This window comes from Dreissena polymorpha, chromosome 9, assembly GCF_020536995.1.
Source record: "Dreissena polymorpha isolate Duluth1 chromosome 9, UMN_Dpol_1.0, whole genome shotgun sequence".
Lineage (NCBI taxonomy): Eukaryota > Metazoa > Mollusca > Bivalvia > Myida > Dreissenidae > Dreissena > Dreissena polymorpha.
The window spans coordinates 71,718,498-71,745,757 of record NC_068363.1 but is presented as its reverse complement, the minus strand read 5'-3'; the positions used below and the strand labels follow the sequence as shown (position 1 = coordinate 71,745,757).

The 27,260-nt window shown below is 36.9% G+C and overlaps 1 pseudogene; it reads right to left on the bottom strand.

Moving 5' to 3' along the window:
- Window positions 1-15,400: 15,400 nt before the first annotated feature.
- LOC127846156 (uncharacterized) lies at window positions 15,401-26,897 on the bottom strand (annotated as a pseudogene).
- Between the last annotated feature and the right edge of the window lie 363 nt (window positions 26,898-27,260).

The following is a 27,260-nucleotide window of genomic DNA, read 5'->3' as shown; positions in this document are numbered from 1 at the left end:
AATTTCTTGCTTGAAAAGGACCGATAAAAAACTAAGCCCGTCATTATTTTCTGCTGAAACTGATTTTATGTGGGGTATTTGGTAAACAGAAAATTAAATTCTTTTTTAATTAAACTGTAAAAGAAACACTGTTTGAATGAAACAACAGCATGCTCGCTGAGTATTGAGCGAGCATGCTAAACTTTTATTTAACTCTATCAATAAAACCAGTTTGGACGATGTGTAATTTATTAAAAAGAAAACATCCTCTAATTTCACAAAAAAACACAGGGCCATTTGTATGTGCAATACTACACCCTGAAAAGTAATGCTAATCTTCGATCTTTCCTTTGTGCAAAAATGTCGACCACATGCTCAGCGTTAATTTCTCTTTCCCTATATACATTAAGGAGTCCCAGTCCAGACAAGCGTGCCGTCCCCATTGTATTCCGCAAGTATGTCTTGACCCTTCGCATTGTGGAAAACGATCTTTCTGCAGTTGCGGTGGAGACAGGCATACCGAGGAGCAGCATGAAGCATTTTCTTATGCTGGGGTATAGCTGCTCACTCGCAAAAGCTAAGCTCTCTTCAAGTGTTTCGGCGGGATCAGGGCGGTCCATGGCCAGTGCTGCACTTGTCCACCAAGTGCGCCATTTCGCGCATTCCCTCAGGAATGTAGCTTCATCCACTGTGAGACAGGACCTAAATCCTGCGTATATTTCCTTGCAGCTGTCTTCAGGAAGATTCGACCTCTGTACCTGCAAATTGAAACCGAAACCTGTACAATAGATAAACAATTTTATTACACGTTTGACGTCGCTGGAGTAAAGTATAGCCATTACATATTTTAAATATTATCTTTGGCGCGCATTTTTTTCAGTGTACGAACGTCGATTAAATTTAACGCGTTTATATAGGGCATTAAAGACGAAGAATCAATATTAAGCAATAAAATATGACGAGATAAAAAGAATATACCATGTGTGTCTATTGCCGTTGAATTCATTAAAATCGTTGAATAAAAGATAAAATGCTCGACAGTGCCTATCATGTTATATAACTCGTTTAAATAAATTCAATGTTAAAAGGTATGAATGTAATATAGTCCTCTATATGCACAGTTGTTGACATGTTGTATGTTTAAAATAACACAAATGATCGGAAATACTTGCTTAAATCGTTCAAGTAGTACCTTGAATATATCCAATTAATAAATTTTCGAGTTTATACCGAAATAATTGAAGTTTACCCGTGCTGGAATGAGGGATTCTGCCTTGTACCGGTCATTACCCTGTAGTAACCTGTCCTCCACCTCTGTTAGCAAATGGTCGACGAACGGCAGATACATGTTATTTTTTCCAAAATTCGGACACATTATTAGCTGGGGCATTTTGCCGCATTTCTGGCGTCCGGCGTTCCTTGGCGTTGACGGTACCACGTCTACCGCAGATGCGATGTCAACCGCCTTCTCGTACAAGGCATCCCACACAGTGTCGTCTGCACGTTCATTCTAAAATAACGATTTGACAGCTGAATATATATAGTAAGAGGGTTGCCAAATAAAATAAGGCTGAAGAAACGTGTTGATCATGTATATAACATGAAATACTATATTTTGTCCTCGTGTTTCACGACTTAATGTGCAATTAACGACATTGCCAAAATAGGATATTAATACTCGCTTGAAATTTCTTTAAATTCAACTTGAAAAACACACTTTAAGTATAAGGAAAAATCACATTTAAAATTACCTGTATCAAAGCCTTGACAACTCTAGTTTCCGTGGCAGCCTTGAGAAGGTCACATGATTTCCCCTGCAGCATTTTTGACAGCGGGACGAGGGAGGCCAACACATGTTCGATGGCAACCAGGGTTATAATGAAGTCGAACTGTAACACAGACAGCAGGTAGCCTGATGCCTTCGCGTCGCCATCACCCGAAAGTTATTCCAAAGATGTAACTACTGTTCTGTTTATTAAAAATCGCAGACAACTTCATTTATTTGAAAACATAAATGTAACATTGCGTAAGAAGCATATTTGAATTGTTTTGATCAGGTTTGACGTCGCACAAATGCATGCTTATTTCATAAGTAACATAACTTAATAGATGATGGATGTTTTGCAGTGAAATTTTTATCACACGTTATTCAACTTTCATTTAGCTTTGATCCCGACCTAAGCGAAAACTCGATCAATATTACTGATTTACTGATTTATCTTAATCTTTTTTCCAGTATCTGAAAGCTTCTTTCTAGTTAAAGCTGGACATAATCCCACACACCATAATCATGATATTCGTGTAAATACCTGTAAGAACATAGAAATGTGTGAAGGGCGTCAGCCCTCGCAGCCCATCTGGTCTCGCATAACGACTGCAATTTGGTTCTTTTCTCCATTTCCTCACGACTGACGGGGTCATTTTCCAAGTTGTCCTGGAAGTTAAGCAGTCGCTTTGCTGAATAATTAAATGCGAAAGCTATAACCTGTACTGAAGACATCATATTTCGTACATGGTGTTCTCTGGATGCATGTACAATAGCCAAGTTAAGGCAATGGGCTCTACAGTGGGTATAAATAGCTTCCGGAAACAGTGTCCTAATTCTAGCCTGTACACCGCTGTGCTTCCCCGACATATTTCCAGCCCCGTCATAGCCTTGGCCGCGCATGTTCTCTACACTGACACCTAAATGAAACGAAAGTGCATAAATCACGCTTAAAGAAACCAGCCAACTCGAATATATATATAGTAGGGATGGCAACGGTTAATCGGTTAACCGGTTATCCGTTTCTTTAGGAAGTTAACCGATTACAAAATTAATATTCGGTTACTCTTGCAGAAATGCATTTTTTGTTGAACGCGATAAATCGTTAGCACCTTTTCCTTTTCAATCAGCACACACCAGTGATAGTTTTCATCTGTATGAGAAACATAAATAGACTACAGCATATTTAATGTAGTGATTGACTTAAAGGTGATAGTAATCTTGAATAGTTATTTTCGGATATGTTCGTCCCACCGTTTGTTTATCTTTATGTGATCACTGGAATTCTTGATAGAAACTATTGAAGTTGATCAGTAACTATTTAAATGTTTTGTTATATCTGGTTATATAATTTTGTATATGTAGTAGGGATGCAATATTAAACACGACGTTGCTAAGAAAATTAACTTGACGCAGCTAACCAAACCCCCTTACAACAAAATAATGACATCCTTCAATGCGATCGATGGAGTCTGAATCATAACCCACATATTTAAAACTAAGTCAAGCAGAGCCATTTCAATACCTCGCGCAAGTAAACGAGTTCATTTAGTATCATTAACATTACCACGCTTTGTTTTATTAATCCCGAAGCGTAAAAACGCTTCATTTATTATTACATGAACAAAGATGTTGAGATAGCGAAAGTAATAAAAAAGAGTTGCATCATATATTATCCAATTAAGATAAACACGCTTCATTTATTATTTATTTTCCCTTGATCAAAGTCACATGTCGTGTAGTATGTTATTTGCAAACGGACTAACGCTGGATTTCAAATACCACGCTTTTAAGAATGTTTACGCGTTTCCAAAACACGAATACCTGTTTGGAAAATTTATATTTAATGTAATGTGACTTGTCATAACGTGACTCATTCTCTTTTCATGTAAGGCAATACGTGCATTCAAAAGTAATCGTTCCCCTAACAATCCTAATTGAACGGCGTCATATGAAAATGGGTCCTATGGTATATGCGGCCAGCGTTGCTCCAGAGCAGCCTGCGCAGTCACTCAAGGTCTCGTGGTCTCATTGGCGTTAATTGGTCTGGAGCTACATATGTCGAATAAGACCCATTTTCGCATGACGCGGATCAAATAATACTCAGTACGTTTGTGTACTCGAATAAAGCCAATGTCAAAGTTAAGTATAGCACTGCACTTTGGTGTTATCGCAACTTCGAAAGTCAACTATTATAAATAAAAATAAGTTGCATTTATATAATATTATCATAATGATAGTTCTCCTTTTCATTTTCCTAATTATCATCAATCTCAGCAATGTCATGATTATCAATATCATCATAATTAGCAGCAGTACCACAATCAGCAGCAGTACCAGCATCAGTGGCATGTCACTGCATTTCAGTATTATTGTAACCACAATTGCATCATTCCCCTGTGATCAATATCATACTATTGTGTAATTTAAAAAGGGACGTGTTCGCAGATGTTCACATTATTTGAAGTGTGTCATTAAACGCCTTTAATAGCTAGATTTGAACATCGGTGATACAGAGCTCCGGTAAAAAAAACAACAAAGACACAATTTATAAACGAAAATCTAAGAAAAGTATCTGCTTAACGAAAATCCAGTGTATGTTGAAATTTCGTCCCTGATTAGCCTTGGCGGACTGCACAGGCTAATTTTGGACGACACTGTACGAACATGCCTGGTTTTCACAGAACGCACAAGTAATTAGGCTGCAAGACAATCAACAAGACAGAGTATATTTGCATATACATTTAATTGTTTATAAACGTCAAAGACCTATACAATACATATTTTATAGGTCTTTGTAAACGTATACGTTTTTCGAATGTTTTTTATATGGTACAAAGACAGTCGGTGAACCGGTTAACCGCTCAAATATCGAAACAGGTTAACCGGTGACGGATTTGCTTTGGTTTGCCATCTCTTATATATAGTGTTATTTATGCATCAGTTCATCATTTTAAATTTTTAACGTTATACCAGTCAACAGTGTTGTTTTTTTTCTGTGTTTTTGCTCAGCTGTTATGAACTATCGATTATCAGCTCATGAATAATTTCTTAAATTAATATGATTTTAAACTAGATTTTGATAATAAGAATACTAGTTGTATACCTAGATTCCTAAGATTTTCCAGAAATGAGTTGGCAAGTGACTCGCCAGTGGTACTCTCGCATTCCGCAAAACCAAGTAAATCTTCCTGCACTGTATCAGATTCTGTATAAACAAAACGAACACACAGAGCCATAAGCTCCTTGGTTGCGCTGTCGGTTGCTTCATGAGCAATAAATCCAAACATTACAGCATTGTTACAGGCCTGCACTATTTTGTCTGATACCAATTTCCCGCAGATGCTGATTAATTTATTTTGAATTTTTGGAGACGTATATTTTGTTCGAGGGTCGATATTTTGTAGATGTTCTTTCAAGACAAGGATATGTTTGGCCTGAAAGTCCAACAATGCCATAAAGTTACTGGTTTCCTCCTCTTTGCCCCTTATAGCCAGGTTTTGCTGTCCACAGAGGATAAGTGTGTCGACAATACCCACCAGGATTAAGCGGTTGACTTCTACCAGACTATTATATTGAAAATTTATACAACATTCAATATCCCTGATGGTCCCCTGCATTATGCTGATGAAATTCTGTGCAGCAATGCTTTGCGGTGTGTGATACTCTGCAGAATCACCTTGTTTCTCGAGAATCTTTTTAGCATTGCTCCAGTCGGACACGGAAGATTTGGTCAAAGCCTTACATCGGGGAAAGTACTTTGTCCTGTCATAGATTTTTAATATATAAACTTAATAGTGGAGAGCAATTTTCAATTAAGATACAATAATCTGAATTAAAATGAATGTTGGCATGCCCTATAATTCTATCATTATTTGAACGCCCAGAAATGTGAAAAAAAATCAAAGAAATGTTACATTTTAGATATACATTTCAAATTCTAGAACGGGTAGATAGATTCTATATAAATCGACTTACCTTAAGGGAAATATAAAGTTGTGTACATTTTCCCACTTAGCTGTCAAAAGAGCTAGCTTCTCAGTATTATCTAAATGTATTGGACTTGTTTCGCTGGCATTATCTCTAAAAACATCGGGATATAACGGAGCGTTCGCCGACATTTTGAAAATTTGCCCCATGTAAACATAATTTGGTACCCGTGTTCGAATATAGGTTCCCAAAAAATTTGAGGGCGAAAACACAGTCGTAAAACGAGTAAAGTCTACACACTGATTATTACCTCTCATCAGTGAAAAAAAGCATTTACTTCGTATGTTTGTAGTTAAGAATATGTTGTGTTTTGTACCCACTGTTATTTTCTAAAAGTGGGCGTCTTGTTTTCTTGTTTAAATAATTATACCCCTAACCCCCCTAAGCCGTCGCTTTTTATTGAATTTTTCGAATATTTATTTTTATTTAAGTTTGAAACTGAATTATACGCACGGGGATACTGCCGTATGCCTAGGTACGCCCCTGATAGTAGTAGTAGTAGTAGTAGTAGCAATAGTAGTAGTAGTAGTAGTAGTAGTAGTAGAAGTAGTAGTAGTAGTAGTAGTAGAAGAAGAAGAAGAAGTAGTAGTAGTAGTAGTAGTAGTTGTAGTAGTAGTAGTAGTAGTAGTAGTTGTAGTAGTAGTAGTAGTAGTAGTAGGTAGTAGTAGAGGTAGTAGTCGTCGTAGTAGTAGAGTAGTAGAGTAGTAGTAGTAGTAGTAGTAGTAGTAGTAGTAGTAGTAGTAGTAGTAGTAGTCGTAGTAGTAGTAGTAGTAGTAGTAGTAGTCGTCGTAGTCGTAGTAGTAGTAGTAGTAGTAGTAGTTATAGTCGTCGTTAGTCGTCGTCGTAGTCGTCGTCGTCGTCGTGGTCGTCGTCGTCGTCGTCGTAGTCGTCGAGTCGTAGTAGTTGTCGTCGTCGTCGTCGTCGTAGTCGTCGTCGTCGTCGTCGTCGTCGTCGTCGTCGTCGTCGTCGTCGTCGTCGTCGTGTCGTCGTAGTCGTCGTCGTCGTCGTCGTCGTCGTCGTCGTCGCAGTCGTCGTCGTCGTCGTAGTCGTAGTCGTCGTCGTCGTCGTCGTCGTCGTCGTCGTCGTCGCCGTAGTCGTAGTCGTGTCGTCGTCGTTGTCGTCGTAGTCGTCGTCGTCGTCGTCGTCGTCGTCGTCGTCGTCGTCGTCGTCGTCGTCGTCGTCGTCGTCGTCGTCGTCGTCGTCGTCGTCTCGTCGTCGTCGTCCTCGTCGTCGTAGTCGTCCTCGTCGTCGTTGTTTGTTGTTGTTGTTGTGGTCGTCGTTGTCGTTGTCGTCGTCGTCCTCGTCGTAGTCGTCGTAGTCGTCGTAGTCGTCGTCGTCGTCGTCGTCGTAGTCGTCGTCGTCGTCGTCGTCGTCGTCGTCGTAGTCGTCGTCGTTGTCGTCGTCGTCGTCGTCGTCGTCGTCGTCGTCGTCGTCGTCGTCGTCGTCGTCGTCGCCGTCGTCGTGGTCGTCCTCGTCGTCGTCGTCGTCGTCGTCGTCGTCGAAGTCGTCGTCGTCCTCGTAGTTGTCGTAGTCGTCGTCGTCGTCGTCGTCGTCGTCGTCGTCGTCGTCGTCGTCGTCGTAGTCGTAGTCGTAGTCGTGGTCGTATTCGTCGTAGTAGTCGTAGTAGTAGCAGTAGTCGTAGTAGTCGTCGTCGTAGTAGGCGTAGTAGTCGTAGTAGTCGTAGTCGTCGTAGTAGTAGTAGTAGTCGTCGTCGTAGTAGTAGTAGTAGTCGTAGTAGTAGTAGTAGTAGTAGTAGTAGTAGAAGTAGTAGTCGTAGTAGTAGCAGTAGTTGTAGTAGTAGTAGTCGAAGTAGTAGTAGTAGTAGTAGTCGTAGAGTCGTAGTAGAAGTAGTAGTAGTAGTAGTAGTAGTAGTAGCCGTAGTAGTAGTAGTTGTAGTAGTTGTTGTAGTAGTAGTAGTAGTATAAGTAGAAGTAGAAGTAGAAGTAGTAGTAGTTGTATTAGTAGTAGTATAAGAAGTAGTAGTAAAGAACACATCAAAATTAAGTGCCGTACAGCCATGTACAACTACCTTAAAATCAAAAACATAAGGAAATACTTAACAAAAGAAGCAACAGAAATACTCGTTTTGTCTTTGGTAATATCCCATCTGGATTATTGTAATCTCATCTTGTATGGAACAGCTCAATGCGAAATAAACAAAATGCAACGTATCCAAAACATGTGTGCCAAATTGGTACTCGGCCGACAGAAATATGACAGTTCAAAAGATGCCTTGTATGAACTACACTGGCTACCAGTAAAGGCTAGGATAACATTTAAATTACTGAACTTCATGTATAATTGTTCTGTTGGTAACGCGCCAAAATACCTTACAGAACTTTTAAAAGAAAAAGTACCAGCACGTGACCTACGATCTACCGTCTCGTATGACGGATGTTATGATGTGAAACGCACAAAGAGAAAAACTTTCATGGACAGGAGTTTCGGAGTTGTTGGTCCGAAACTGTGGAATGACCTTCCATCAAGCATCCGGACTTCCGCATCAATAAACATTTTCAAAAGGAATTTGAAAACATTTCTCTTCAGAGACTTTTACACCCTATTTTAATTTGAATACCTCTGATTTAAAAAAATAATCGAGACTCAGTTGTGCAGGCTTATTTGTCACTAGGATTCATAGGACCAAGCAATTAAAGAATTGTGCGGGCTTCTTTGCTCGAAAAGGATATTTATTGTACAAGTGACTGGTAATCAAGAATCATTAGGGCTTCTTTGCTCAATGATTGAATTACATAAACCAGCTGTCATTTAGTCATGCTTAGGCCTTCTAGTTGTGTCTTATAGTCACACTGTAATTTTAACCTTCAAGTTGTGTCTTGTAGTCACACTTGGTCAGCCTATTTGTGACTTGTAGTCACGATAGTTCAAATAAGGTTAAAACCCAAAAGAAGTGTCCTTAAGTATGACAGGTGACCGGTAGCTGCGGGATCCGACAGCCAGAGTGCAGAAATATCCTTTTACGTATCCTTTTAGTTAATGAAAAACACTGTCTTTATGTTGCCAAATATTTGCTCATATTATCATTATAATTATTGTCTTAACTCTAGTTAATATATCAATTTATTACATAATATTTTTCTTTTACTGTGTTTTAATAGTGTAGCCGGTATTGTTTTATTGCTTAAGTTCCTTACAGCAATATTATTTATATCACACATTTTTAGATCATTAATCCTTTAATTAATGCTGCATAATATTATCAATATCTCTTATTTTTTATCGATTTTATGTACATATATATGTTTTGTACAACGCCATTGAATATAATTATATAAATAGGCGTTTCATCAAATTAGCAAGTTTCAAGTTTCAAGTTTTAGTAGTAGTAGTTGTAGTATTACCTGGAATTACCTGTGTTTTTTTGCAACGAAATAAACCAATACTTCTAACGTCTAAACATTCATTAATCATATTTACATTTTTCTAGAATAACTATGTTACTGTAAACTGCATTGGTTAATCTGAATATCAACATCACCATGAAAATATCATTCCTGCACAAAGAACATTAACAAACGTTTTTTACTTATGTTATATTCGGTGTCTTCAGTCCCGATGCTTTGAATTTGTGTTGGCGGTATATAACAAAATGCTAAATCGGTGATCTCTCAAGATAAAACGGGCGGAGCTTGATCGTGTACTCATGTTCGTCATGTATTCACAGAGTCATTTAAGATATATTGTGGTATACTTTCCGACGCAAAAGTGTATGAGCCCGATCAGACGCGGGACAGTGCCAATGGTCACAAAAATTGTCTGGTCTCAAATTGACCCATAGATACTCAAAACATCCCGAGTTGGCCAAATTCGCTTTCGTGAACAATCGAGAGCCCAGTGGGCAGCTGGTTTAAGGGACACCAATTGTTAATCTTTTTTGTACATAAAGTGAACCGATAGCTGGGATGGGTTGTAACGGCATGTTCATTGCAATAAATTATGGCATTGTGAAGGAGAGTTCTTTTTATGTAAAATTATTGTGAACTCTGCTTATAAAAGTGTTTAATGTTCTGTGTATGTTTTTTTCTGGTAAAATTGCATTTCACGTTTGAATGTTGAATGTATGGAATTAAAAAGTCTGCATTGTTGATTTTTTGGATTGCAGCATCACCCTGCAATTGTGAGTTCATTCCAACTCATTTATAATCCTGCTCATGATTTATTTGCCATGTTGTGCATGCGCAAATAAATGGTCCTCATCGTTCCAAAATAGTATGTTTGGTGTATATGCCTGGTTTACAATATATACCATATCATGGTATTCTTAACAATGCGCTAACATGCGTATTATGTGTGGCATCATATGTATTTATAACGGGTATTGTGTTTGGGGTTTATACTGAAGCGTACAGCCAGTACAATATGATTAATTTGGGTGGACGGGATACGCTAAGAAGATTTCCAATATTTGCAATGTAGATCTTTGTTATTACAAAAAAAACTTGATTCTGGCTATATTTCGTCGAGGTATAGCTGATAAACTTTTAACTTTTGTGTAGCACATTGGAATGACATTTTCCTTGAAATATATAAATTCAGCACGTGAAATGTGTGCCTATAATTTTTGTACCAATGTGTTTATGGCGACACCTCTGATAAAAAAACTGTCTATTGAATTACATTTCAAAAGCAACTTATATTAACTTGAGATGATTATTAGGAATATTAAGTAGGTATTCAGATGGGAAACAAATTGAATATACAAGTTACGCTGGCTGATAAATGCTATGCCCCAGTCCGATACATTTGCCGGACCAACACGGTTCATATCAGGGATGATTCGGAATGTGAACCGTGTATTCGCCGTGTGTCTCCGTTTCGATCCGTCTAGGTCCTGAGCCGTCCGGGAATGTCCTTGTCGCTCCGAGAGGCCAACACGGCAGTTTTGGGAAGCTCAAAACTACCGTGTTGATCCGCGGAGGTCCGGGACGATCCAGGATGATAGAACCCTCCGGGATGATCCGTGTAGCTGCCGTGTAGGGTTCGGGTACAGCCGAAAAGAGTCCGGGGACAACCGTTTTTATGCCTAGGTTGTCCGTGTACGGCCTTGACAGTCCGGGAACATAGTTCAGACCCCTGTCTTTCAAGGACCGTGACGGCAGTTGTACGGTTGTCTCCTGTGCTACCGACGATGCAACATGGGAGAATAGATGACCACTGAGGACAAGCTGATGCTAATGAGATGCCAGCTTCTACTGCAAAAACTCAGATTGAAAACAGTATCCTGATTGCTAAAGCGAAGCTGTGACAGGGAAATAGCTAATGCACGAAAAATATATAAACCAGTGCATAAAATGAAACGGAGGACCATCTGGGTCAGACAATGGTTCGGCAGCTAGACGAACAGGTCTGGTTGATAACGTACGGCTGATGGACGAGCTCAATAAAAAAGGCGTAAAAGGCTTCTTTAATATCCTGCACATGGGCTATCAAATATACCAAGATATCCTGACACGTATTAAGCAAAGAAATCAAGCCGACGAAGTAAAACTGCAGGAATCATCTGCCAGCTGAAATTAAGTTTGCAAAATCATTGCGGTACCTAACATCGGTCACAGTTAACACTGTCTGATGTATGGCTTTTGAGTCGCACACAGCGCCATCTCCAAGATCATCCTTCAGGTCTGCGATGCGTGCTTGTAGAATTTGCTGAGGAACCAATTCCCTGTCCTCAAACGCCAGATAAGAAGAAGAGCCTCGTGGAGCAGTTCGGTTAACTATAGCAGTTGTACTACTTTGTGGTTGTTTTGGGCGGGAAGCACATCGCTGTACATTGTCCTAAGTGTGGTAGCTCCTTGTACTACAACTATTGCAATTCCATAATCCGCATGGCTTTGGTCAACGCCGACTACAAATTCATTTCGGATGAATGAAGCAACAATGAGTTTCGTGTTGAACATAGGGTTCTCATTGAGTCAATCTGCCATGATGACCTCGTTTTCCTCTGAAAGGACGAGAGAAATCTTCTTTTTTAAAGCGGCAGTTTCTGTGAGGTGCTGGTTGTTGATCTACTTGTAAATGGAATGAGAATCTTGATCGGGGCCTCGAGCTTGCTGCTTCTTGTTGCCGCTGTTCTGTTCTTAATTGCTTGTGGATGCTACTCGTGACGATCTTTTGGGAACTGGACGGCCAACTTTGACAATACGCTTCATTTTATATGGAAGTTTGACGTTTTAACTATGTATACGTGATTACACCTTCGAGATTTGATTGCAGAATGAATTAATCACCGAAAATAAACCTGATTGTATACAAGTTGTTGTCGGTACGGCGCAGGTCGTGTTTGGTCCGTTTGCATGCCGTTTTTGTCCGTGTCGTTGTCGTGTAGGTCCAGGACGGTCCTTGTTGATGCCGTGTTGGTCCGTGTTTATTTCATGTCACTGTCGTGTTGGTCCGTAGCTCTACCGTGACTGTCCGGGGCAGTTCGCGTGGACACCGTGTTGATGGCGTGTTGCTGCCGGGTTGGTCCGTTTGGATGGCGTGTTGTCATTGGGCTGATAGTCTTCGTAAGACTGTCAAAGCTAAAAGGCCACGGGTCATCCCAGTTCGTCCCGGTTCTTGATCCGGGGGGATCCGGGACGATCCGGGACTGTCGTGTCCATCCGTGCTTATATGGGACTGGCACTCTAGATCATCATCGGTTATTCAAATAAGAATGCATGTGGAAGAACGTGGCTGTTAAATGTTTGGTCTTCATCAAATGTTTGAAATCGAAAGCCTAGCTATGCACTTGATCTTCATATCATGTTCAAAACCGAATGCATAGCTATGAACTAGATTTTCATCAGATGTTTTAAAGCGGGAATATACGATTTTATGTGATGAATTGTAAAATATTGATACAAATATGTAATAATAACACACAATATGCAAGAAAAATGATAAATTTAATACGAATTTCATGAAATGCAGCAAATGCAAATTTGCGCCCCGAGCCGATTGTGACGAAGATAATTCGTAAATATTTTCCTACAATAACCGATGCATTCGTCTTTTTAGTAAGTGTTCGTGTGTCGTATGAATCGATATCGCTGCAGGAATTTCAAATGAACCGTTAAACTAAATTTAGATTCACATCGTACAAGCATGATATACATGCTGGCGAATTCGGCTGTACAGCCTTTTTCGATTTCAGAATTAAATATCTGGCTTATTTAGCATTTTTCGACACATGTTCTTCTTAACTTTTATTTTAGTTTATATTGAAATATATGTATAATAAGTTTTTTACACATATAATAAATATTTGATAAGATCGTATATACCCGCTTTAATTAGAATGCTATTAGTTACCCTGTTAGTAACTGATAATGTATATCCCATACACCATCAGTTTCTAACAGAGTAACGATTATATCTCAGCGACAACCTTTTCCTTGTTGTGTTAATATATATTTTTGTCCGAACCGTCTTTCCATACTTTTATTTTTCATTCAATTGATTAGGCAATTCATGACGTAACATATTTTTTAAATTATCAATCGAATACAAATGCGTATTTTGGAGTGTATGTGTGTCATGCATAGTTGTAAACTTTGATGGAAATGAACAAACTCGCTCCGACACGATAACGATTTCTTAAATTGTGTTTTGGGTCAGAATGGTTAGCATTCGATACAAATGTACTTGAAAAATAGTGTGGTCTAAAATAAATTTTGAGAAAGGGATGGATTAACAGAAAAAAAGAAATGCATATCGTTGTAACTTAATTGTTATAAGCATTGGATTAAAGTTGTCATTGAGGAAAGCGTGTCTAAATTAAGATTTTTGTATGACTCTTGTTAAGCTGAAATAGTGTCATCAATCTTATCTACAGCAAAGTTTCAGTTTTTATTGGTTCCCCGTAAATAAGCAAAAAACTTCATATAATAACAAGACTTATCTAGCAGTCTATCGAACCGACGCCATTTTTGTTAACGTTTAAAGGGTGTATGGAAATTACTCGGGGTTTATGGTAAATTAATCATGCGCACGTGACCGGTCTTCGCAAATCGGATTAGGTCATTTTTTATCGGAGGTCGGATATAAACATAAACACTAGATCTTCATCATATATTTAAATCAGATTGCTAAGTTATACAAAGGTCTTAATCATATGTTTGAATACATATTCATAGATATAAGCGATATCTTCGTCAGATGTGCAAACCATTATCTAATAGCTATGCTTATTATCTTAATAAGATGAGAGACGACGTAACAAATATCCTCCGCCAATCAGGTCTTTTGTGGGCTGCTTTAAGTAGCTTATTCTGTAACATTTTCCACCCAGCTTTTCTATTGACGGCCTCAACGGCGACCTCCCTCTATGGTTCCCTTGAAAACAGTGGGTCGTGCCGGGTGAGGTGTCCACACCAAGCTAGCGTTTTCGTTTGACGGTCCCTAGGAGGGTCTTGAAATGACCAGCATGTGTTGTCCACCTTCCGGACGTACTCATTTGACGTGTGCTTCATGAAGGAGATGCGGATCAGTCTCCGGCGACACTTGTGTTCAAAGGCCTGTATCCTGCGTTCAGTGTCCGTGTATAGCGTCCAGGTCTCGCAGCCGTATTGTTTGATACGGATAGGATTGTTTGATTGTGTCTACAAGTGACTTGTAAAACCGGCACTTGGTGGATGGAGCTGCTTGTTCAAAACCTGCTCAGTCTGGTCATCGCTGCGTCGCAATAAAAACTTTCCTATACGGACCTCAGCGGTACTGGTACTCACTTCTTCCAGCTTCTCGTCGTTCATGGTGATATATGCGTTTATGCTGGTCGTGGTTCGAATTCTCCGTGCTGACCTCGATTACGTATGCTCCTGCTCTTGGTAAGATCTTGAAGTTCACTGCTGGTTTCACCCATTGTTTCAATTTCATCCGCGAATCCTAAGATGGAGATTGGTTTTACACCGAGTGAGATAGAGGTGTGGTGGTTTTGGAGAGTCTCTTGCATTATGTTGTCAAGGAACATGTTAAACAGGACGGGGTAGATCAGACATCCCTGACGGACGCCCACTGATGTCCTGAAGATGTCCTTCTTCTGTTCATTGAGAAGTACTGCGCTGCTAGCGTTATGAGTTTTTGGATGACTTGCATCAGCCCTTCGTCAATGTTAAATCCTTACATAACAGGCCTTGACAATCATGCCACACGCGGTCAAAAACGTTCTCAAAGATAATGAAATTGTGGAAGAGATCACGTTGCTAATGCCGATGTTAATGATGACTCTACAGTTGACGATATGTACCACTGTGCTCCGCCCAGCTCTGAATCCTGTCTGACGTTGGCCCAGCAGTTCTTCGTTCTAATTTCTAATCGATTAAGGATTATGCGTAGCATGACTTTGCTTGGATGACTGATAAAGCTAATGGCAATTCTCTCATAGCTTAAGGTTGCCCTTTTTCGGTAGGGAGATGACCAGAGAGTGTGTCCACACTTTGGGTCACTTCTACTCCTCCCAAATCTTTTGACATAGTGCCGTCATTGCTGCAGTCGTTGCCTCGCCCCCGTACTTTATCAGCTCGGAAGGGACGTTGGCCACTCCTGGAGATTTCCTTGCCTTAAGACTACGCACTGCCTTATCCACTTCTGCCTCAAGTCCGCTTCTGGTTTGGACACGTTCTGAAAGAGACTAGAATCTGGTTGAAGCGGGTAGTTATAGAGGTCGCTTCAGTATTCAGTCAGGAGATTCTCGTCAGCGTCTGCTATAACACTGGCTTTGGGATGACTGGTCTCTGTGAGGGTCTTGAGGGTGAAGTAGGCCTTCATACTGATTCCTGTGGTCATCTGTTTGTCGATATTGATACACTGCTCCTAACTCCACTTCTGCTAGGTAAATATAAAACAAAATAGGTTTTTAATTAGTATGTTATGAAAACAATTTGAACGTTAACCACGACAGAAGAGGGACACGCCAGTTACGTTATAGTTAATACATGTACTAACAACTTAAATGTATAAACATCCATTTCTGAATATCGGAGGTTCACTGGAAGAATTATTGTTGACCGAGCTTGATTCCCGGCCGTGGTTTGTGTTCTATTCATCGTTTATGTGTGCTTTTACAACATTTAAGATGTATGTTTAGTAAAATGTTGTTGATGGATAAATATAATTTTAAAAGGGGTGATATATTTTTAGCTATAATGAATATTTGTATAAAGAGGAAAGTGTCCCTATACAATTTTAAAAGGTCACATTAGGAGTAGTGAAAACACGAGCGGCATATGCCTCGTTAGCACAGTAGATACTGCGTCAGTCTCATTATTTTATTATACCAAGCTATATGAAAGACGTGAGTTCGATCCTCTAACGAGAAGATGTTTGATAAAACATTATACTAATTTAAATTTATCTTAATTAATATGCACTGACAATATCGAATGATTTAATTTTCAGTATATTGAGAAATGTACAAGCATTACTGTCCAAAAGAATATTTATAGCAATTATATATATATATATAAGGTCGGACTGGCATATTGCAGGTTACCATGGAATTCAACATGGTGTGCACAAAACTTATATATATAAAGGTATATACAAGCGTTTCATATGTATATTCTGATAGTATGCCTAAAATATGTTCCGCGTCATGCGAAAATTGGTCTTATGTCATATGCGGCTAGAGTACTTCCAGACCGGCCTGCGCAGTTACGAAGTCTGGTCAGGAGCTACCCTGATCGCTAATGAGACAACGAACCATTACGGGAAGTTATAGCGGACAGCCTAGCTCCTGACCAGACTGCGCGACTGCTCAGGCTGGTCTGGAGGTACGCTGGTCGCATAAAGCATAAGATCCATTTTCGCATGACGCAGCTCATAGTATATTAATAAATAATAGTAATAATAATAATAATGAAAACATATTGGAACGTGAACTAGGAATTCGATTAATTGTTCCAGACTTTAAATAATTTATTTAATGATAATGTGATGTTTAGAGCTAGAATTTATAGTTATTATACGTGTTCCCAGAAATAACTAGAAATTGGACCCAGAGGTAGCTTAGATCTTTCACAACGCGGTGGCTGGAATCATTAAAATGACAGTCAACTTCATTATTTATATATTGCGATGTGTTTGAAAATCAATGTTTTATGTTTTACAGACATCACGCCAGTATCGTTTGTTTGCCTCATTATCAATTATTTATTGTGCAATAAAATTTGCCCGCTATAACTTTACAAATGCTTATGATATAATGCAATCTGATAATACAAGTACCAACAGAAACTGAGCCATGTTTGTAAATAAAGCATTTATTCAAAGAAAGTTGTATAGATGTTATGGTTGTATTTAATTTATTACCCAAACATGACTTCTCGCTCTCTTGTAGATTTGTCTTGTTTTATGTTATAACTATAAAATTGTTAAATATATTCTTAATGCTGTATCAAATTTTCCTAGACTTTTTCATGTATTTATACTTTATTTAACAACTTATAAAATTTAATAATGATCACATTTCATTCCTTTATATATATTTACTCTATTTGTTAGCACGTGTACTCATGGAATGTATATTGAGTACAATGTTTTTTTCAGTTTACGATGGAATAGGAATGATTGTCAAATAATCGAATATCTGACTTTTTGAACATTACTTAACTCAATACACATGTATGTCACATAAGTCCCAAATCATTGTCATCAGAGTGTTGCAGGAGTGATGTCCCTTAAAACAATTTGCAGTCCAAGGCACACACATCTCATTAAACATTGCAATTGATCCGCACTGTGGACAAACGAGGCTTAATGCATATGCGTAAAGTTTTGTCTCATATGAGCCTGAGTTCTCCGCACAGGCTAGTCAGGGACCATACATTCCGCCTAAACTGGATTTTCGCTTAGAAGAGACTTCTTATAAAAAATACAATAAAAGCGGAAAGTGCGGTCTGTCTCTGATAAGCTTGTTTGCGGACTGCTAAGGCTAACCTTGGGTGACATTTTACGCACAAGCATTAAAGGGATCTTTTCACGCTTTGGTAAATTGACAAAATTGAAAAAAGTTGTTTCAGATTCGCAAATTTTCGTTTTAGTTATGATATTTGTGAGGAAACAGTAATACTGAACATTTACCATGCTCTAATATAGCCATTATATGCATCTTTTGACGATTTTAAAACCTAAAAATTATAAAGCGTTGCAACGCGAAACGATTGAATAATTTGGAGAGTTCTGTTTTTGTCGTTAAATTTTGTGAAACTACGAAGATTGCTTATATAAGGTATAAAATACGTCAAGTATGTGTACTCGGCGGAATAGCTCAGTAGGCTAAAGCGTTTTTACTTCAGGACTCTGGCAGGACTCCAGGGGTCACTGGTTCGAAACCTACTCCGGGCAATGTTCTTTTCCTTTTTTTAATTTTATTCTTGATTTTTTACTGGAGCTTTTACGATCCAATGTTTACATTTATCAGTATAAAGCATTTAATGAATAAGTTAAAAAATGCCAAAAATCTGTGAAAAGGCCCCTTTAAACCCCGTTTGTTTTTCAAGAGCGAATCTCAAGTTTAATACGACTTTCGATTTCAGGACGATAAAAAATCAGAATCTTTCTCCGTCTGCCACCCCAGGATTGAGTGATTTGTCGATTGCAATGGGAATCTTTTTCAACACAAATATTCACGGCAACGTGACCTTCAATTACCACAGCTCTGAAATGGGTTTCTCACAGAAGAATGTGTTCAGTCACCAGGTGAAATGGTTGTCGGCTTTTTCGGTCTTAAGCTTTTCGGCCCCTGTAAATTCAGGCTCATTCGGTCCCAATTTGAGGCTCATTCGGCCCAAGTTCCAGGCTTGTTCGGCCAATGTTCAATTTGAATATATCGTTGTAAATAGTTTGGTCGATTCTATATACTTTATAACTATGGGATAATGTTTATCACAGTATTATATTATTGTTAATAAAGTTAATTCTATTTGGCATCAATGATTCTATTTGCATTTTCTTCATGTATATCGTCATCGAAATAAGGATTTACGAAAGGAAGAGACAGCATTTAAATAAAACAAACTACCTATTTTTTTCGTTTGCATATATTTTGATAACATTTAAGTGCTAATAATAATACATACACATTTCTTAACAATACAATACAGTCCCCTCACACACAAATCGGAAATGACTGCAACGTGTTTGCATTAATCGTCTTAACATTACATTTAAAATGACGGAAGCTATACTATAATTGAGTTGTGAATTAACACTAATGAACGAAACATTTTTTATAAGCAATTATCGTTTTATGTTTAAAAGCGATCATCGAAACAAATTTGGTTCTAATTGACATCATACACTTGTTCCTGATCAACATCGTTAAGGTATTTAGCATGTGTTGTTTATTTACTCCAGCCCCGTCATTCATTATCAAGTATTAGCAATCGTCGATCAACCGCACCTATGACAGCGTTTATGTCCGTTATCAGTTCTTATATGCATATGTGATGTGTCACCGGCATAATGAAAATGGGTAGATTTCACATTAAAAAAATGAAATAATCAAAGCTACAAATTTTGAGCAATTAATTAGGGGGGAGGGGTATCTGGGTGTCCACAAAATTTAGAATGACAATAGAATACAATGTTTATAAAAATGTGCAAACTATAACCATGTCATCAATATTACTAATTTTTAATATGTTCAATCTTATGTATGGAAATAAATTTGCTGTCGAAACTCTTAGCTAGTCAATATATTCAATATATTTTGCATATGGATTTAAATGTATTCTATTTGCGATGCTGCAATCTGTCAAAGACGCCACGTGATGCCATGCTTCAACGAGCGAACGGCCTTCAGACAAAAAAAGCACGCCCCCTCCATCACACATCCTCAATCACAAGCACTAGCAAGGACACTGTTGTTTTTATGTTAATGTATTTACGATTAACACAAAGTAACACCCAATATCACAGCACGATAAAAAAAACTAGTAGCCTAAGTAGAACAAAGATGAACAAAATATGTACACGTTTATACGTTTGTGAAATAATTGCGTTAAAAAGTGTGAAATAACCGACACAAAACAAATGCTCATCATTTATACCTTTTATCAAAAGCAATATTCAACAAACGAACCGACTCTGTATACCCACTGTTATAATTTAAGTTTTAAAGAAAATGTGAAATTAATATAGAGCCTAGTTCTTCTCGAATGATCTGAGCTTTTATGAGCACATACGTACAGCTCAGAGTTCTACTTGATAAGCGAATTGTTCATGTCACGTATTCTGTCTTTTCGTAATTAAGAAGTTGTCTCCCATTCGGGAAGGTATCACGAGTATCCCGGGTAAAAAGCGGTCCGTCTAAAATGCGAATATGACTCCTATCCGCGGATATGACCAAAAAGTGCGGATATGGACGAATATAAGCAACATCGACACTTTTTCGTAATTTTGTGTAAACAGAGTTGTCGTTCGTGCGGGAAGGTATACCCACTTCCAGTGTCAATATAAACAATGGGGAAAGACTACTGCTCTATCTTTGAGTGCCATAATTTCAGCGACAGAGTGGGTAAATTTTCAAAGAAAGTGGTTTTACATAAAATGCCGAAGGACCCATGTACAAGAAAAGCTTGGGTAATGGCAATAAGCCATAAGAATTGGTTACCAACGTTGTACACACGGGTATGTTCGGACCACTTTGCAGACGGCATCGGACCTAACTCTGTCAATCGTAAAAAAGTTCCGACTGAGAATTTACCTCAGTGCAGAGTTCTTCCAAAACATGACAAAAAGAAGCGTACCATATTACAGCCCATTCCAGAAAATATTTCAGTCACCTCTGCCCTACATTTGCGTTCGTAAGTAATAGATATGTAGCATGTTTTGTAATCACTGGTTGTCCACATGCAAAAAGGGTAAATACAAGTATCCTTCTGTCTATAGTTTCACCCATTCCTATAAATTCAGCCAACCCCATATTTTTGCAATTATGACATATTTCGATAAAACTTTTGGTATTTATCTTAAATTTAAAAATTCTATTACAAATGTGTTATTGTTTGGTTCAAAATGTGGTGTGTAGAAATTATACCGAAATACCCGTAATAACCAAAATCCCCCAAAATCCCCATTACTTTTAATTATTTATCAAAATACTGCGGATATTAAGATAAAATATTGCAAAAAACAGTATGCACTGATGAAACATTTTTTTTTCCAAGTTTGGTAGTGAAAAACTAAAATATAAACATTATTATTGGGATAACGAGAATGAATTCATAGTGCAAAGCACGGTAAAGTACCGAATTCCCCACAATAAAGACCTGCAAGTGTCAAAAAATCATCTAGGAGCTTTTTTAATATTTAAAAGCAGTGGTTCAGACAAAAACTTCAAAATGCAAATGTCATGTTTTGTTTTGAAGTAAAACAATTTTGTAAAAATTTAGCAAAATTTGCTCTAAAAGTTGTGTAAATGCCATTTTTGCAAATATTCATTTTTGAATAGTATATTGGTGTTAAGTATTCAATTAAAATATTAATTTAATGATTTATATCAATAAATACAAACATTTAGTGTATTACTATCAAAATGACTGAACAGATTGATAGGAAAGATACTAGCAAATCAGGCTTGTAAGATTGCCATCCTAGAATGTTACTAAGGAAATGTCTGATATGGAGATAATTTTGCCTTTATTTTGTTTTAAAGGCATACAAATAATAAAAATAATAAATAACTGCACAAAAATGATTTCTTTATGAAGAATTAGCACAATTTTTATAGTAATAAATGAATTTATGATTAAATTTGCTTATAGAATATTAATTACTGAATATATAGAGAGAAAGTTCAATACAAAAAATAAACATTTCAAGCAAAAAACAAGGCTATAATATGATTTCTTTATAACAGACTTTTTCCTTGCCAATTTGGGAATTTTGGGATTGGGAATTTTTTTGCGCTAAGTCCACTGATTTTGGAAAAACTAATTTATTATAACTCTTCATAATAATTCAAATAAGGAGAAGAAAATAATATGAATAATAGTTACATACTTTATTTGATGTAATTGAAATAAAGGCTAAAATGCACAACATAGACTGTTAAATAACAAATCTTACATAACTCCATTAACAATAAGCATGAAAGAATGTAAATGCATGTATCATACTCATATCATCTCATCATATAAAGCATTTTTCAAAGCATTTTTAAGATGGAAAATGTCTAGAATCTACAGCACTATGGACAGTAAATAATTTCTTTAAAATGTCTAACAAAACTTCAGTGTAAACAATGCTATATTAGTCAAAGTCAAAGTGTTTTTTTTAAACAGCATTATATCAATATTTACATTTTTTTTAGCAGATTATTTTCATTCAATATAAAAAGTCATATTCAAAGTGGTCAAATAAACATGAAAAGGGGCTACTTTAAGTTCTCTCTCATAGGTTCATAATAATGACAGCAAACTTAAAACGTATCATATACATTTGCAGGTATGCTGATCTAAACAACAATGCACTAAATGGAAAACATGAAGTAAAATGCCATCCCCAAGGAACACAGACAGGTGAACATTCAACAGAAAATGTTAAATTAAAATGTGAACATGACTTGTCTAAATCAACACAGACCTTCAACCAACCATGTTCTTCTGTTGGAGTGAATACTTCAATGCCAGAAGTTGTCATTGAAACTATAAAAGACTCAAACGGGTCAATACAATTTAACACGGGATTGCCAAATTATCAAACGTTTCAAGCCCTGTTTGATTCTTTTATGGATAGTGGTGCTTACAAACTATCAACAGAATGTGTTGGTGCAATGAACAAGAACAATCTTGGGCGCAAACATAAGTTGCGTTGTGTTGACGAATTTTTATTAATTTTGATGAGGCTTGGGTTACTTGTAAAAGATTTGGAATTTCGTTTCAAAATCTCTGCTAGTGCAGTATCAAACATTTTCAATTCCTGGGTATCGTTTATGTATGAGTGCATGCAATCCCTTATCTTTCTTCCTGATTTATGTACTTTACAAGCACGTGTTCCAAAATGTTTTGAAAAGTTTTCAGATACCAGAGTTATACTTGACTGTACTGAAGTATATATTCAAAGCCCATCGTCTCTTGAAGGCATTGGTTGGAATCAATACAACTGGTGCGGTTGTCCTTGTATCAAAATTATGGCCTGGATCAACATCAGATGTTCAAATCACAAGAAATAATGGTCTGTTCGAGCAACTGAACAAAGGAGATGCAGTAATGGTTGACAAAGGGTTTATTCATGTTCAGTCTGACTTAAAACCCTTAGGGGTAAAGCTATACTGTCCCCCATTTAAGTCAAAAATTCAGTTTAGCAACACAGAAGTTGAGACCGCAAGGAGAATTGCATCTGCACGCATACATGTAGAAAGGAAAATGGAGCAAATTAAGAATTTCCGAATATTGCAAGGAGTTATGCCATTGGCTCTCATTGACTGTGCTGATCACATATTCTTTGTATGCGCAGCACTGACAAATTTATTACCGCCACTTGTTTCGGAATAGCAGCAGAAACCCTCTGCTCAATAATTGTGGGGCTCATTGACTGCAAGTGCAGATGAATATTTATATTTTAAAGTACATGTGTATACAAGTCCATGCAACTAGTTGCAAATGCAATCATCCTTGTTGTTTCAACTTCTGTCTTGCATATGACATTTAAACTATAGCTGTTGATTCAAAATGCTTGTCTTGTCTTTATATGTTATTGAAATTTTATATGAAAGTGCATAAAACACTGAATTATGGACATTGGAATAAGACATCAAACTTGAAATGAAAATCATTTGGGTGATTTTCTCATCCAAATCTGTTCATTTTATGTTCTGGATCTATTTTTGTACTATTCTCTCTTTAATTTAAGTATGATAAGCAACATTTCTTGACTTTTTCATTAAAAGGGATGTTATTTTGTATTTATATTTACTATTGTGACTAGAAGCTTTATTGTAAGGTGTACATGGTTTCATTTTTTGAGAATTAAAAAAAAATTTAATTGAACATCCAGTTTTTAAATAAAATCAATTTGTAAATATGATGCATTTATATATGCAAATGTCTATTTAAATTATTTTGCATTATTGAAAAAAACAACACAGTTTAATTTCCAAGATTGATGTCTTATTCCAATTTCACATAATAGTGTGTTCTTTTTTTATGCTCGACCACTATAAATGACTGAAATATAAATTATTTTGCAAATCAAATTAACACCTTTGTGTGCTGGTTTACATTTTTTAAATGTCACAATGAGTTCAATGGTAATAGCTACATGTATGTTAATACATCTACTTTTTAGGCCCCCGAAAGTGGTCATATAATGATCACAGTCTGTCCGTCCGTCTGTTTGTCTGAAATTCTGTCACACTTTGCGTTTAGGTTTTGCGTTTAGGTTTAAAAAAATGTGGAAAAAGGAGGCATATGTCATCCTATGGTGACAAGCCTTGTTTAACAAATATTATCAAATTCTCTGCAAAGTTTAAATGGTATTCAATTATTTAATATTGCATTTTTATGTTGTTTTGAATATGGAAAATTCTAAATATTGAACATAAGGTATTTGTTTCCTAGCATAATAGTTTAGGGATGATTTCAACCAAATAGAATTCTTTTAGTTTGTTTAACAGACTTTCCCAGAAAAAGTTGTCAAAATGAACAGTTATTATAGCAAAATCTGTCACAGAATAAATGACAAAATGACATTTTTGAATTTTGCAAACACCCATTTGCCCCTGAATTTGGGTAAAATACCTGTGATTCTTCTTCAACTGGATATCCCCATTGGTATCTACATAGCAACAAAACTCTTTACTCTGACAAGCTTCACTTATTTTACTATTTCTCCATTTATATGGACACTTGATCTCAATTAAGTATTTGTCAGACCCAGAGCTGACTAGACCATCTGGACTAGCACCAAGGTAGACATTGTCAGTGCAAACAACTAAGCCCAATTTGTCTTTTCTTTTAGTTTTTTGTATGCTATGTATCTTTTCTTTGCAATTGTTTCATGTTTCCTACCCCATGCCACAGCATTGTTGTCAAAAGATTTGTTTTCAACAAACACTTTTTTACAATGTTTTCTGAATTAGTTGTGATCTTTTTAGTGCTTACATCATGAAACAAGGAAGCAGTAATTATAATTTTTCGGGCAGAAGTCCATAATGGGTTTTCATGTTGACCTTTTGTTTTAGATTCAATTTCATCTATTATCTCATTGGTGCAAAGGGACAAAAAATGGTCAAAATCTGGCTTAGACATGTTTTCACTTTTCAAAGTACTTAATAAATCAATGTATCTGTCAGATTTATAAACAGTGTGTTTGGTTGTTTCAACCTCTTCAAAATTTGAAATGTTGAGGTCACTGTGTACATCACAATGATGGTCTTCAGCTGGTGGCAAAATGTCAAATAATGCAGCCCTTGAGTTATTCCCAAACTTTGCACACAAAGTGTCTCTAAATGAGATGCTGTCTACATTGTATTTAGCCGTTTTCTTTTCTTTTACCTTCAGAGAATCCTCATATCTAACACGCTTGAAATTTATTTCATTGACTGGCCTTGAATGTTTTTTCTTTTTGTTTGGCTGGTTCCACTGGCATGGTTTTGATGTGCAGGCTTCATCTTCAAGCTCGTCTGAAGGTGGTCTCCCTTCAAGCGCAAACAGCAGGCCAGCAATGTGTGTGCATCCCTCTCCACATCTGAAATAAAATTTTTGATCTTTTAAAATAAACAGCAAAATATAAATATATATTTTTTTTGCAGTGAGATATAAGATTATAAAATAACTGGTAAGGGATAATATGTAGAAATTATCTCCAGTACAAGAAATAATATAATTGAATAAGTAAATATTTAATATTATTGTAGAAGGCAATATCAGATAACACGTATTTTACTTATATACAAACTTAAGGTGTAATTTGATCAAATATGAGTTGTGTTCTGAGAAAACTGGGCATAATGCTTGAGCACAGGCTAATCAGGGACAACAATTTCCGCTTATATTGAATTTTTCTTTTAAATGATGCCTCTTCTCAGCAAAAATCCAGTTTAGGCTTTTGGAAGAAAGTGTCGTCCCGGATTAGCCTGTGCGGACTGCACAGGCTAATCTGGGACGACACTGTTCGCACATGCATTAAATATGCCCAGTTTCCTCAGAACACGACTCATTTATGTAATTGACTCTTTCTTCTTTAAATAAGGATTTGTGGCAAACTTAATATTTGTACATTGTTATTATATAGTTGTTATTATGCAAAGATTATTCTCAAATACATTCAGATGCAAATTTTGTTAAATATAAATAATGTTCTTTACATGAACAATGATTTAAATGAAAAGTGACGAGTTGACAATGACTTGAATAAAAAAAATGTGTGAATTTTATTGTAATTGTTATTTTCTATTATTACCTGGTAAGTGGCTAAATGTTTATAATACAGTAATCACTCATCATGACTCCTTTGTCTGCACTCAGAGAATGTATGACATACATGTTTATACGAGCAAATGTATCTGTGAACAATATATCTGGTTTTCCTACTTAAGAAAACCAAAACAATGTTTCAAGTATAAACGTCCTGAATAATTATATAATTACCATGCAGGGCATGTGCAGTATGCCTTCACAACTTCAAAGGGTCTCTCCTTGGGCATTAAAATCCATTGCTCATAGACACCTTGCTGCATTGAAGGATAACATTTGGACCAAATATAGCAGTGCTTACTGCTGTCGCTTATGGAATTTATCATAATTTTGTGGACAAATCCTTCTTTATAAAAATTGAGACCCCTGATGTATTGTCTGTAGCACTGCATTTTTTCGGCATCTTCTGTGCGGTGGCTACTGTGCAGTAAGTAGCTCTCGATGTCGCTAAGCTTCACTGTAGGGAAATGACATGAAGTCCCAGTCTATCCTGCTCGGAGCTCAGCTATTTCGGGAGTTTCAACACCAGAAGATGACGACTGTGGTGCACAATCCGACACAATGTCACACCGCGATAAGATCGTTTCTACTACCCGTTGGGCAAGTGTCAACTTGCTTCCACTAATTTTAACATTATTTGCGCGTAAAAACGCTTGAATTTGTACTTTGGAATAGTTCAAAACATCCCCGACAGTTGTTTTATTATTTATTGGAATTAAATTCGCTGATGTTATTATAGAATCCATACTTACTTTGTTGAAATTTACGCGCTTATAACTTTTGACAACCGGAAGTAAACAATACCTTCCCGCACGAACGATAACTCTTGCTCGACGTTAATTACGAAAAGACCGAATGTTCAGTGAAAAATACACAATATGTATTTAATATGCATAGTAAAATATCTTATATTTGATTGTTACAATGTATTATATTTTGTTGGTACGTAAAATTATGCACGTTATTTTATTTATTCAAATGAACAAATGAACTACATTTAAATGTTTTAAGAATGATTATAACCATTATAGTTGCGCTGTTATTGAAAAGCAATGCATGTCCCGCAAAAGTTTTAGATTTTTCGTTAATATTTCAACAGTTCATATTCA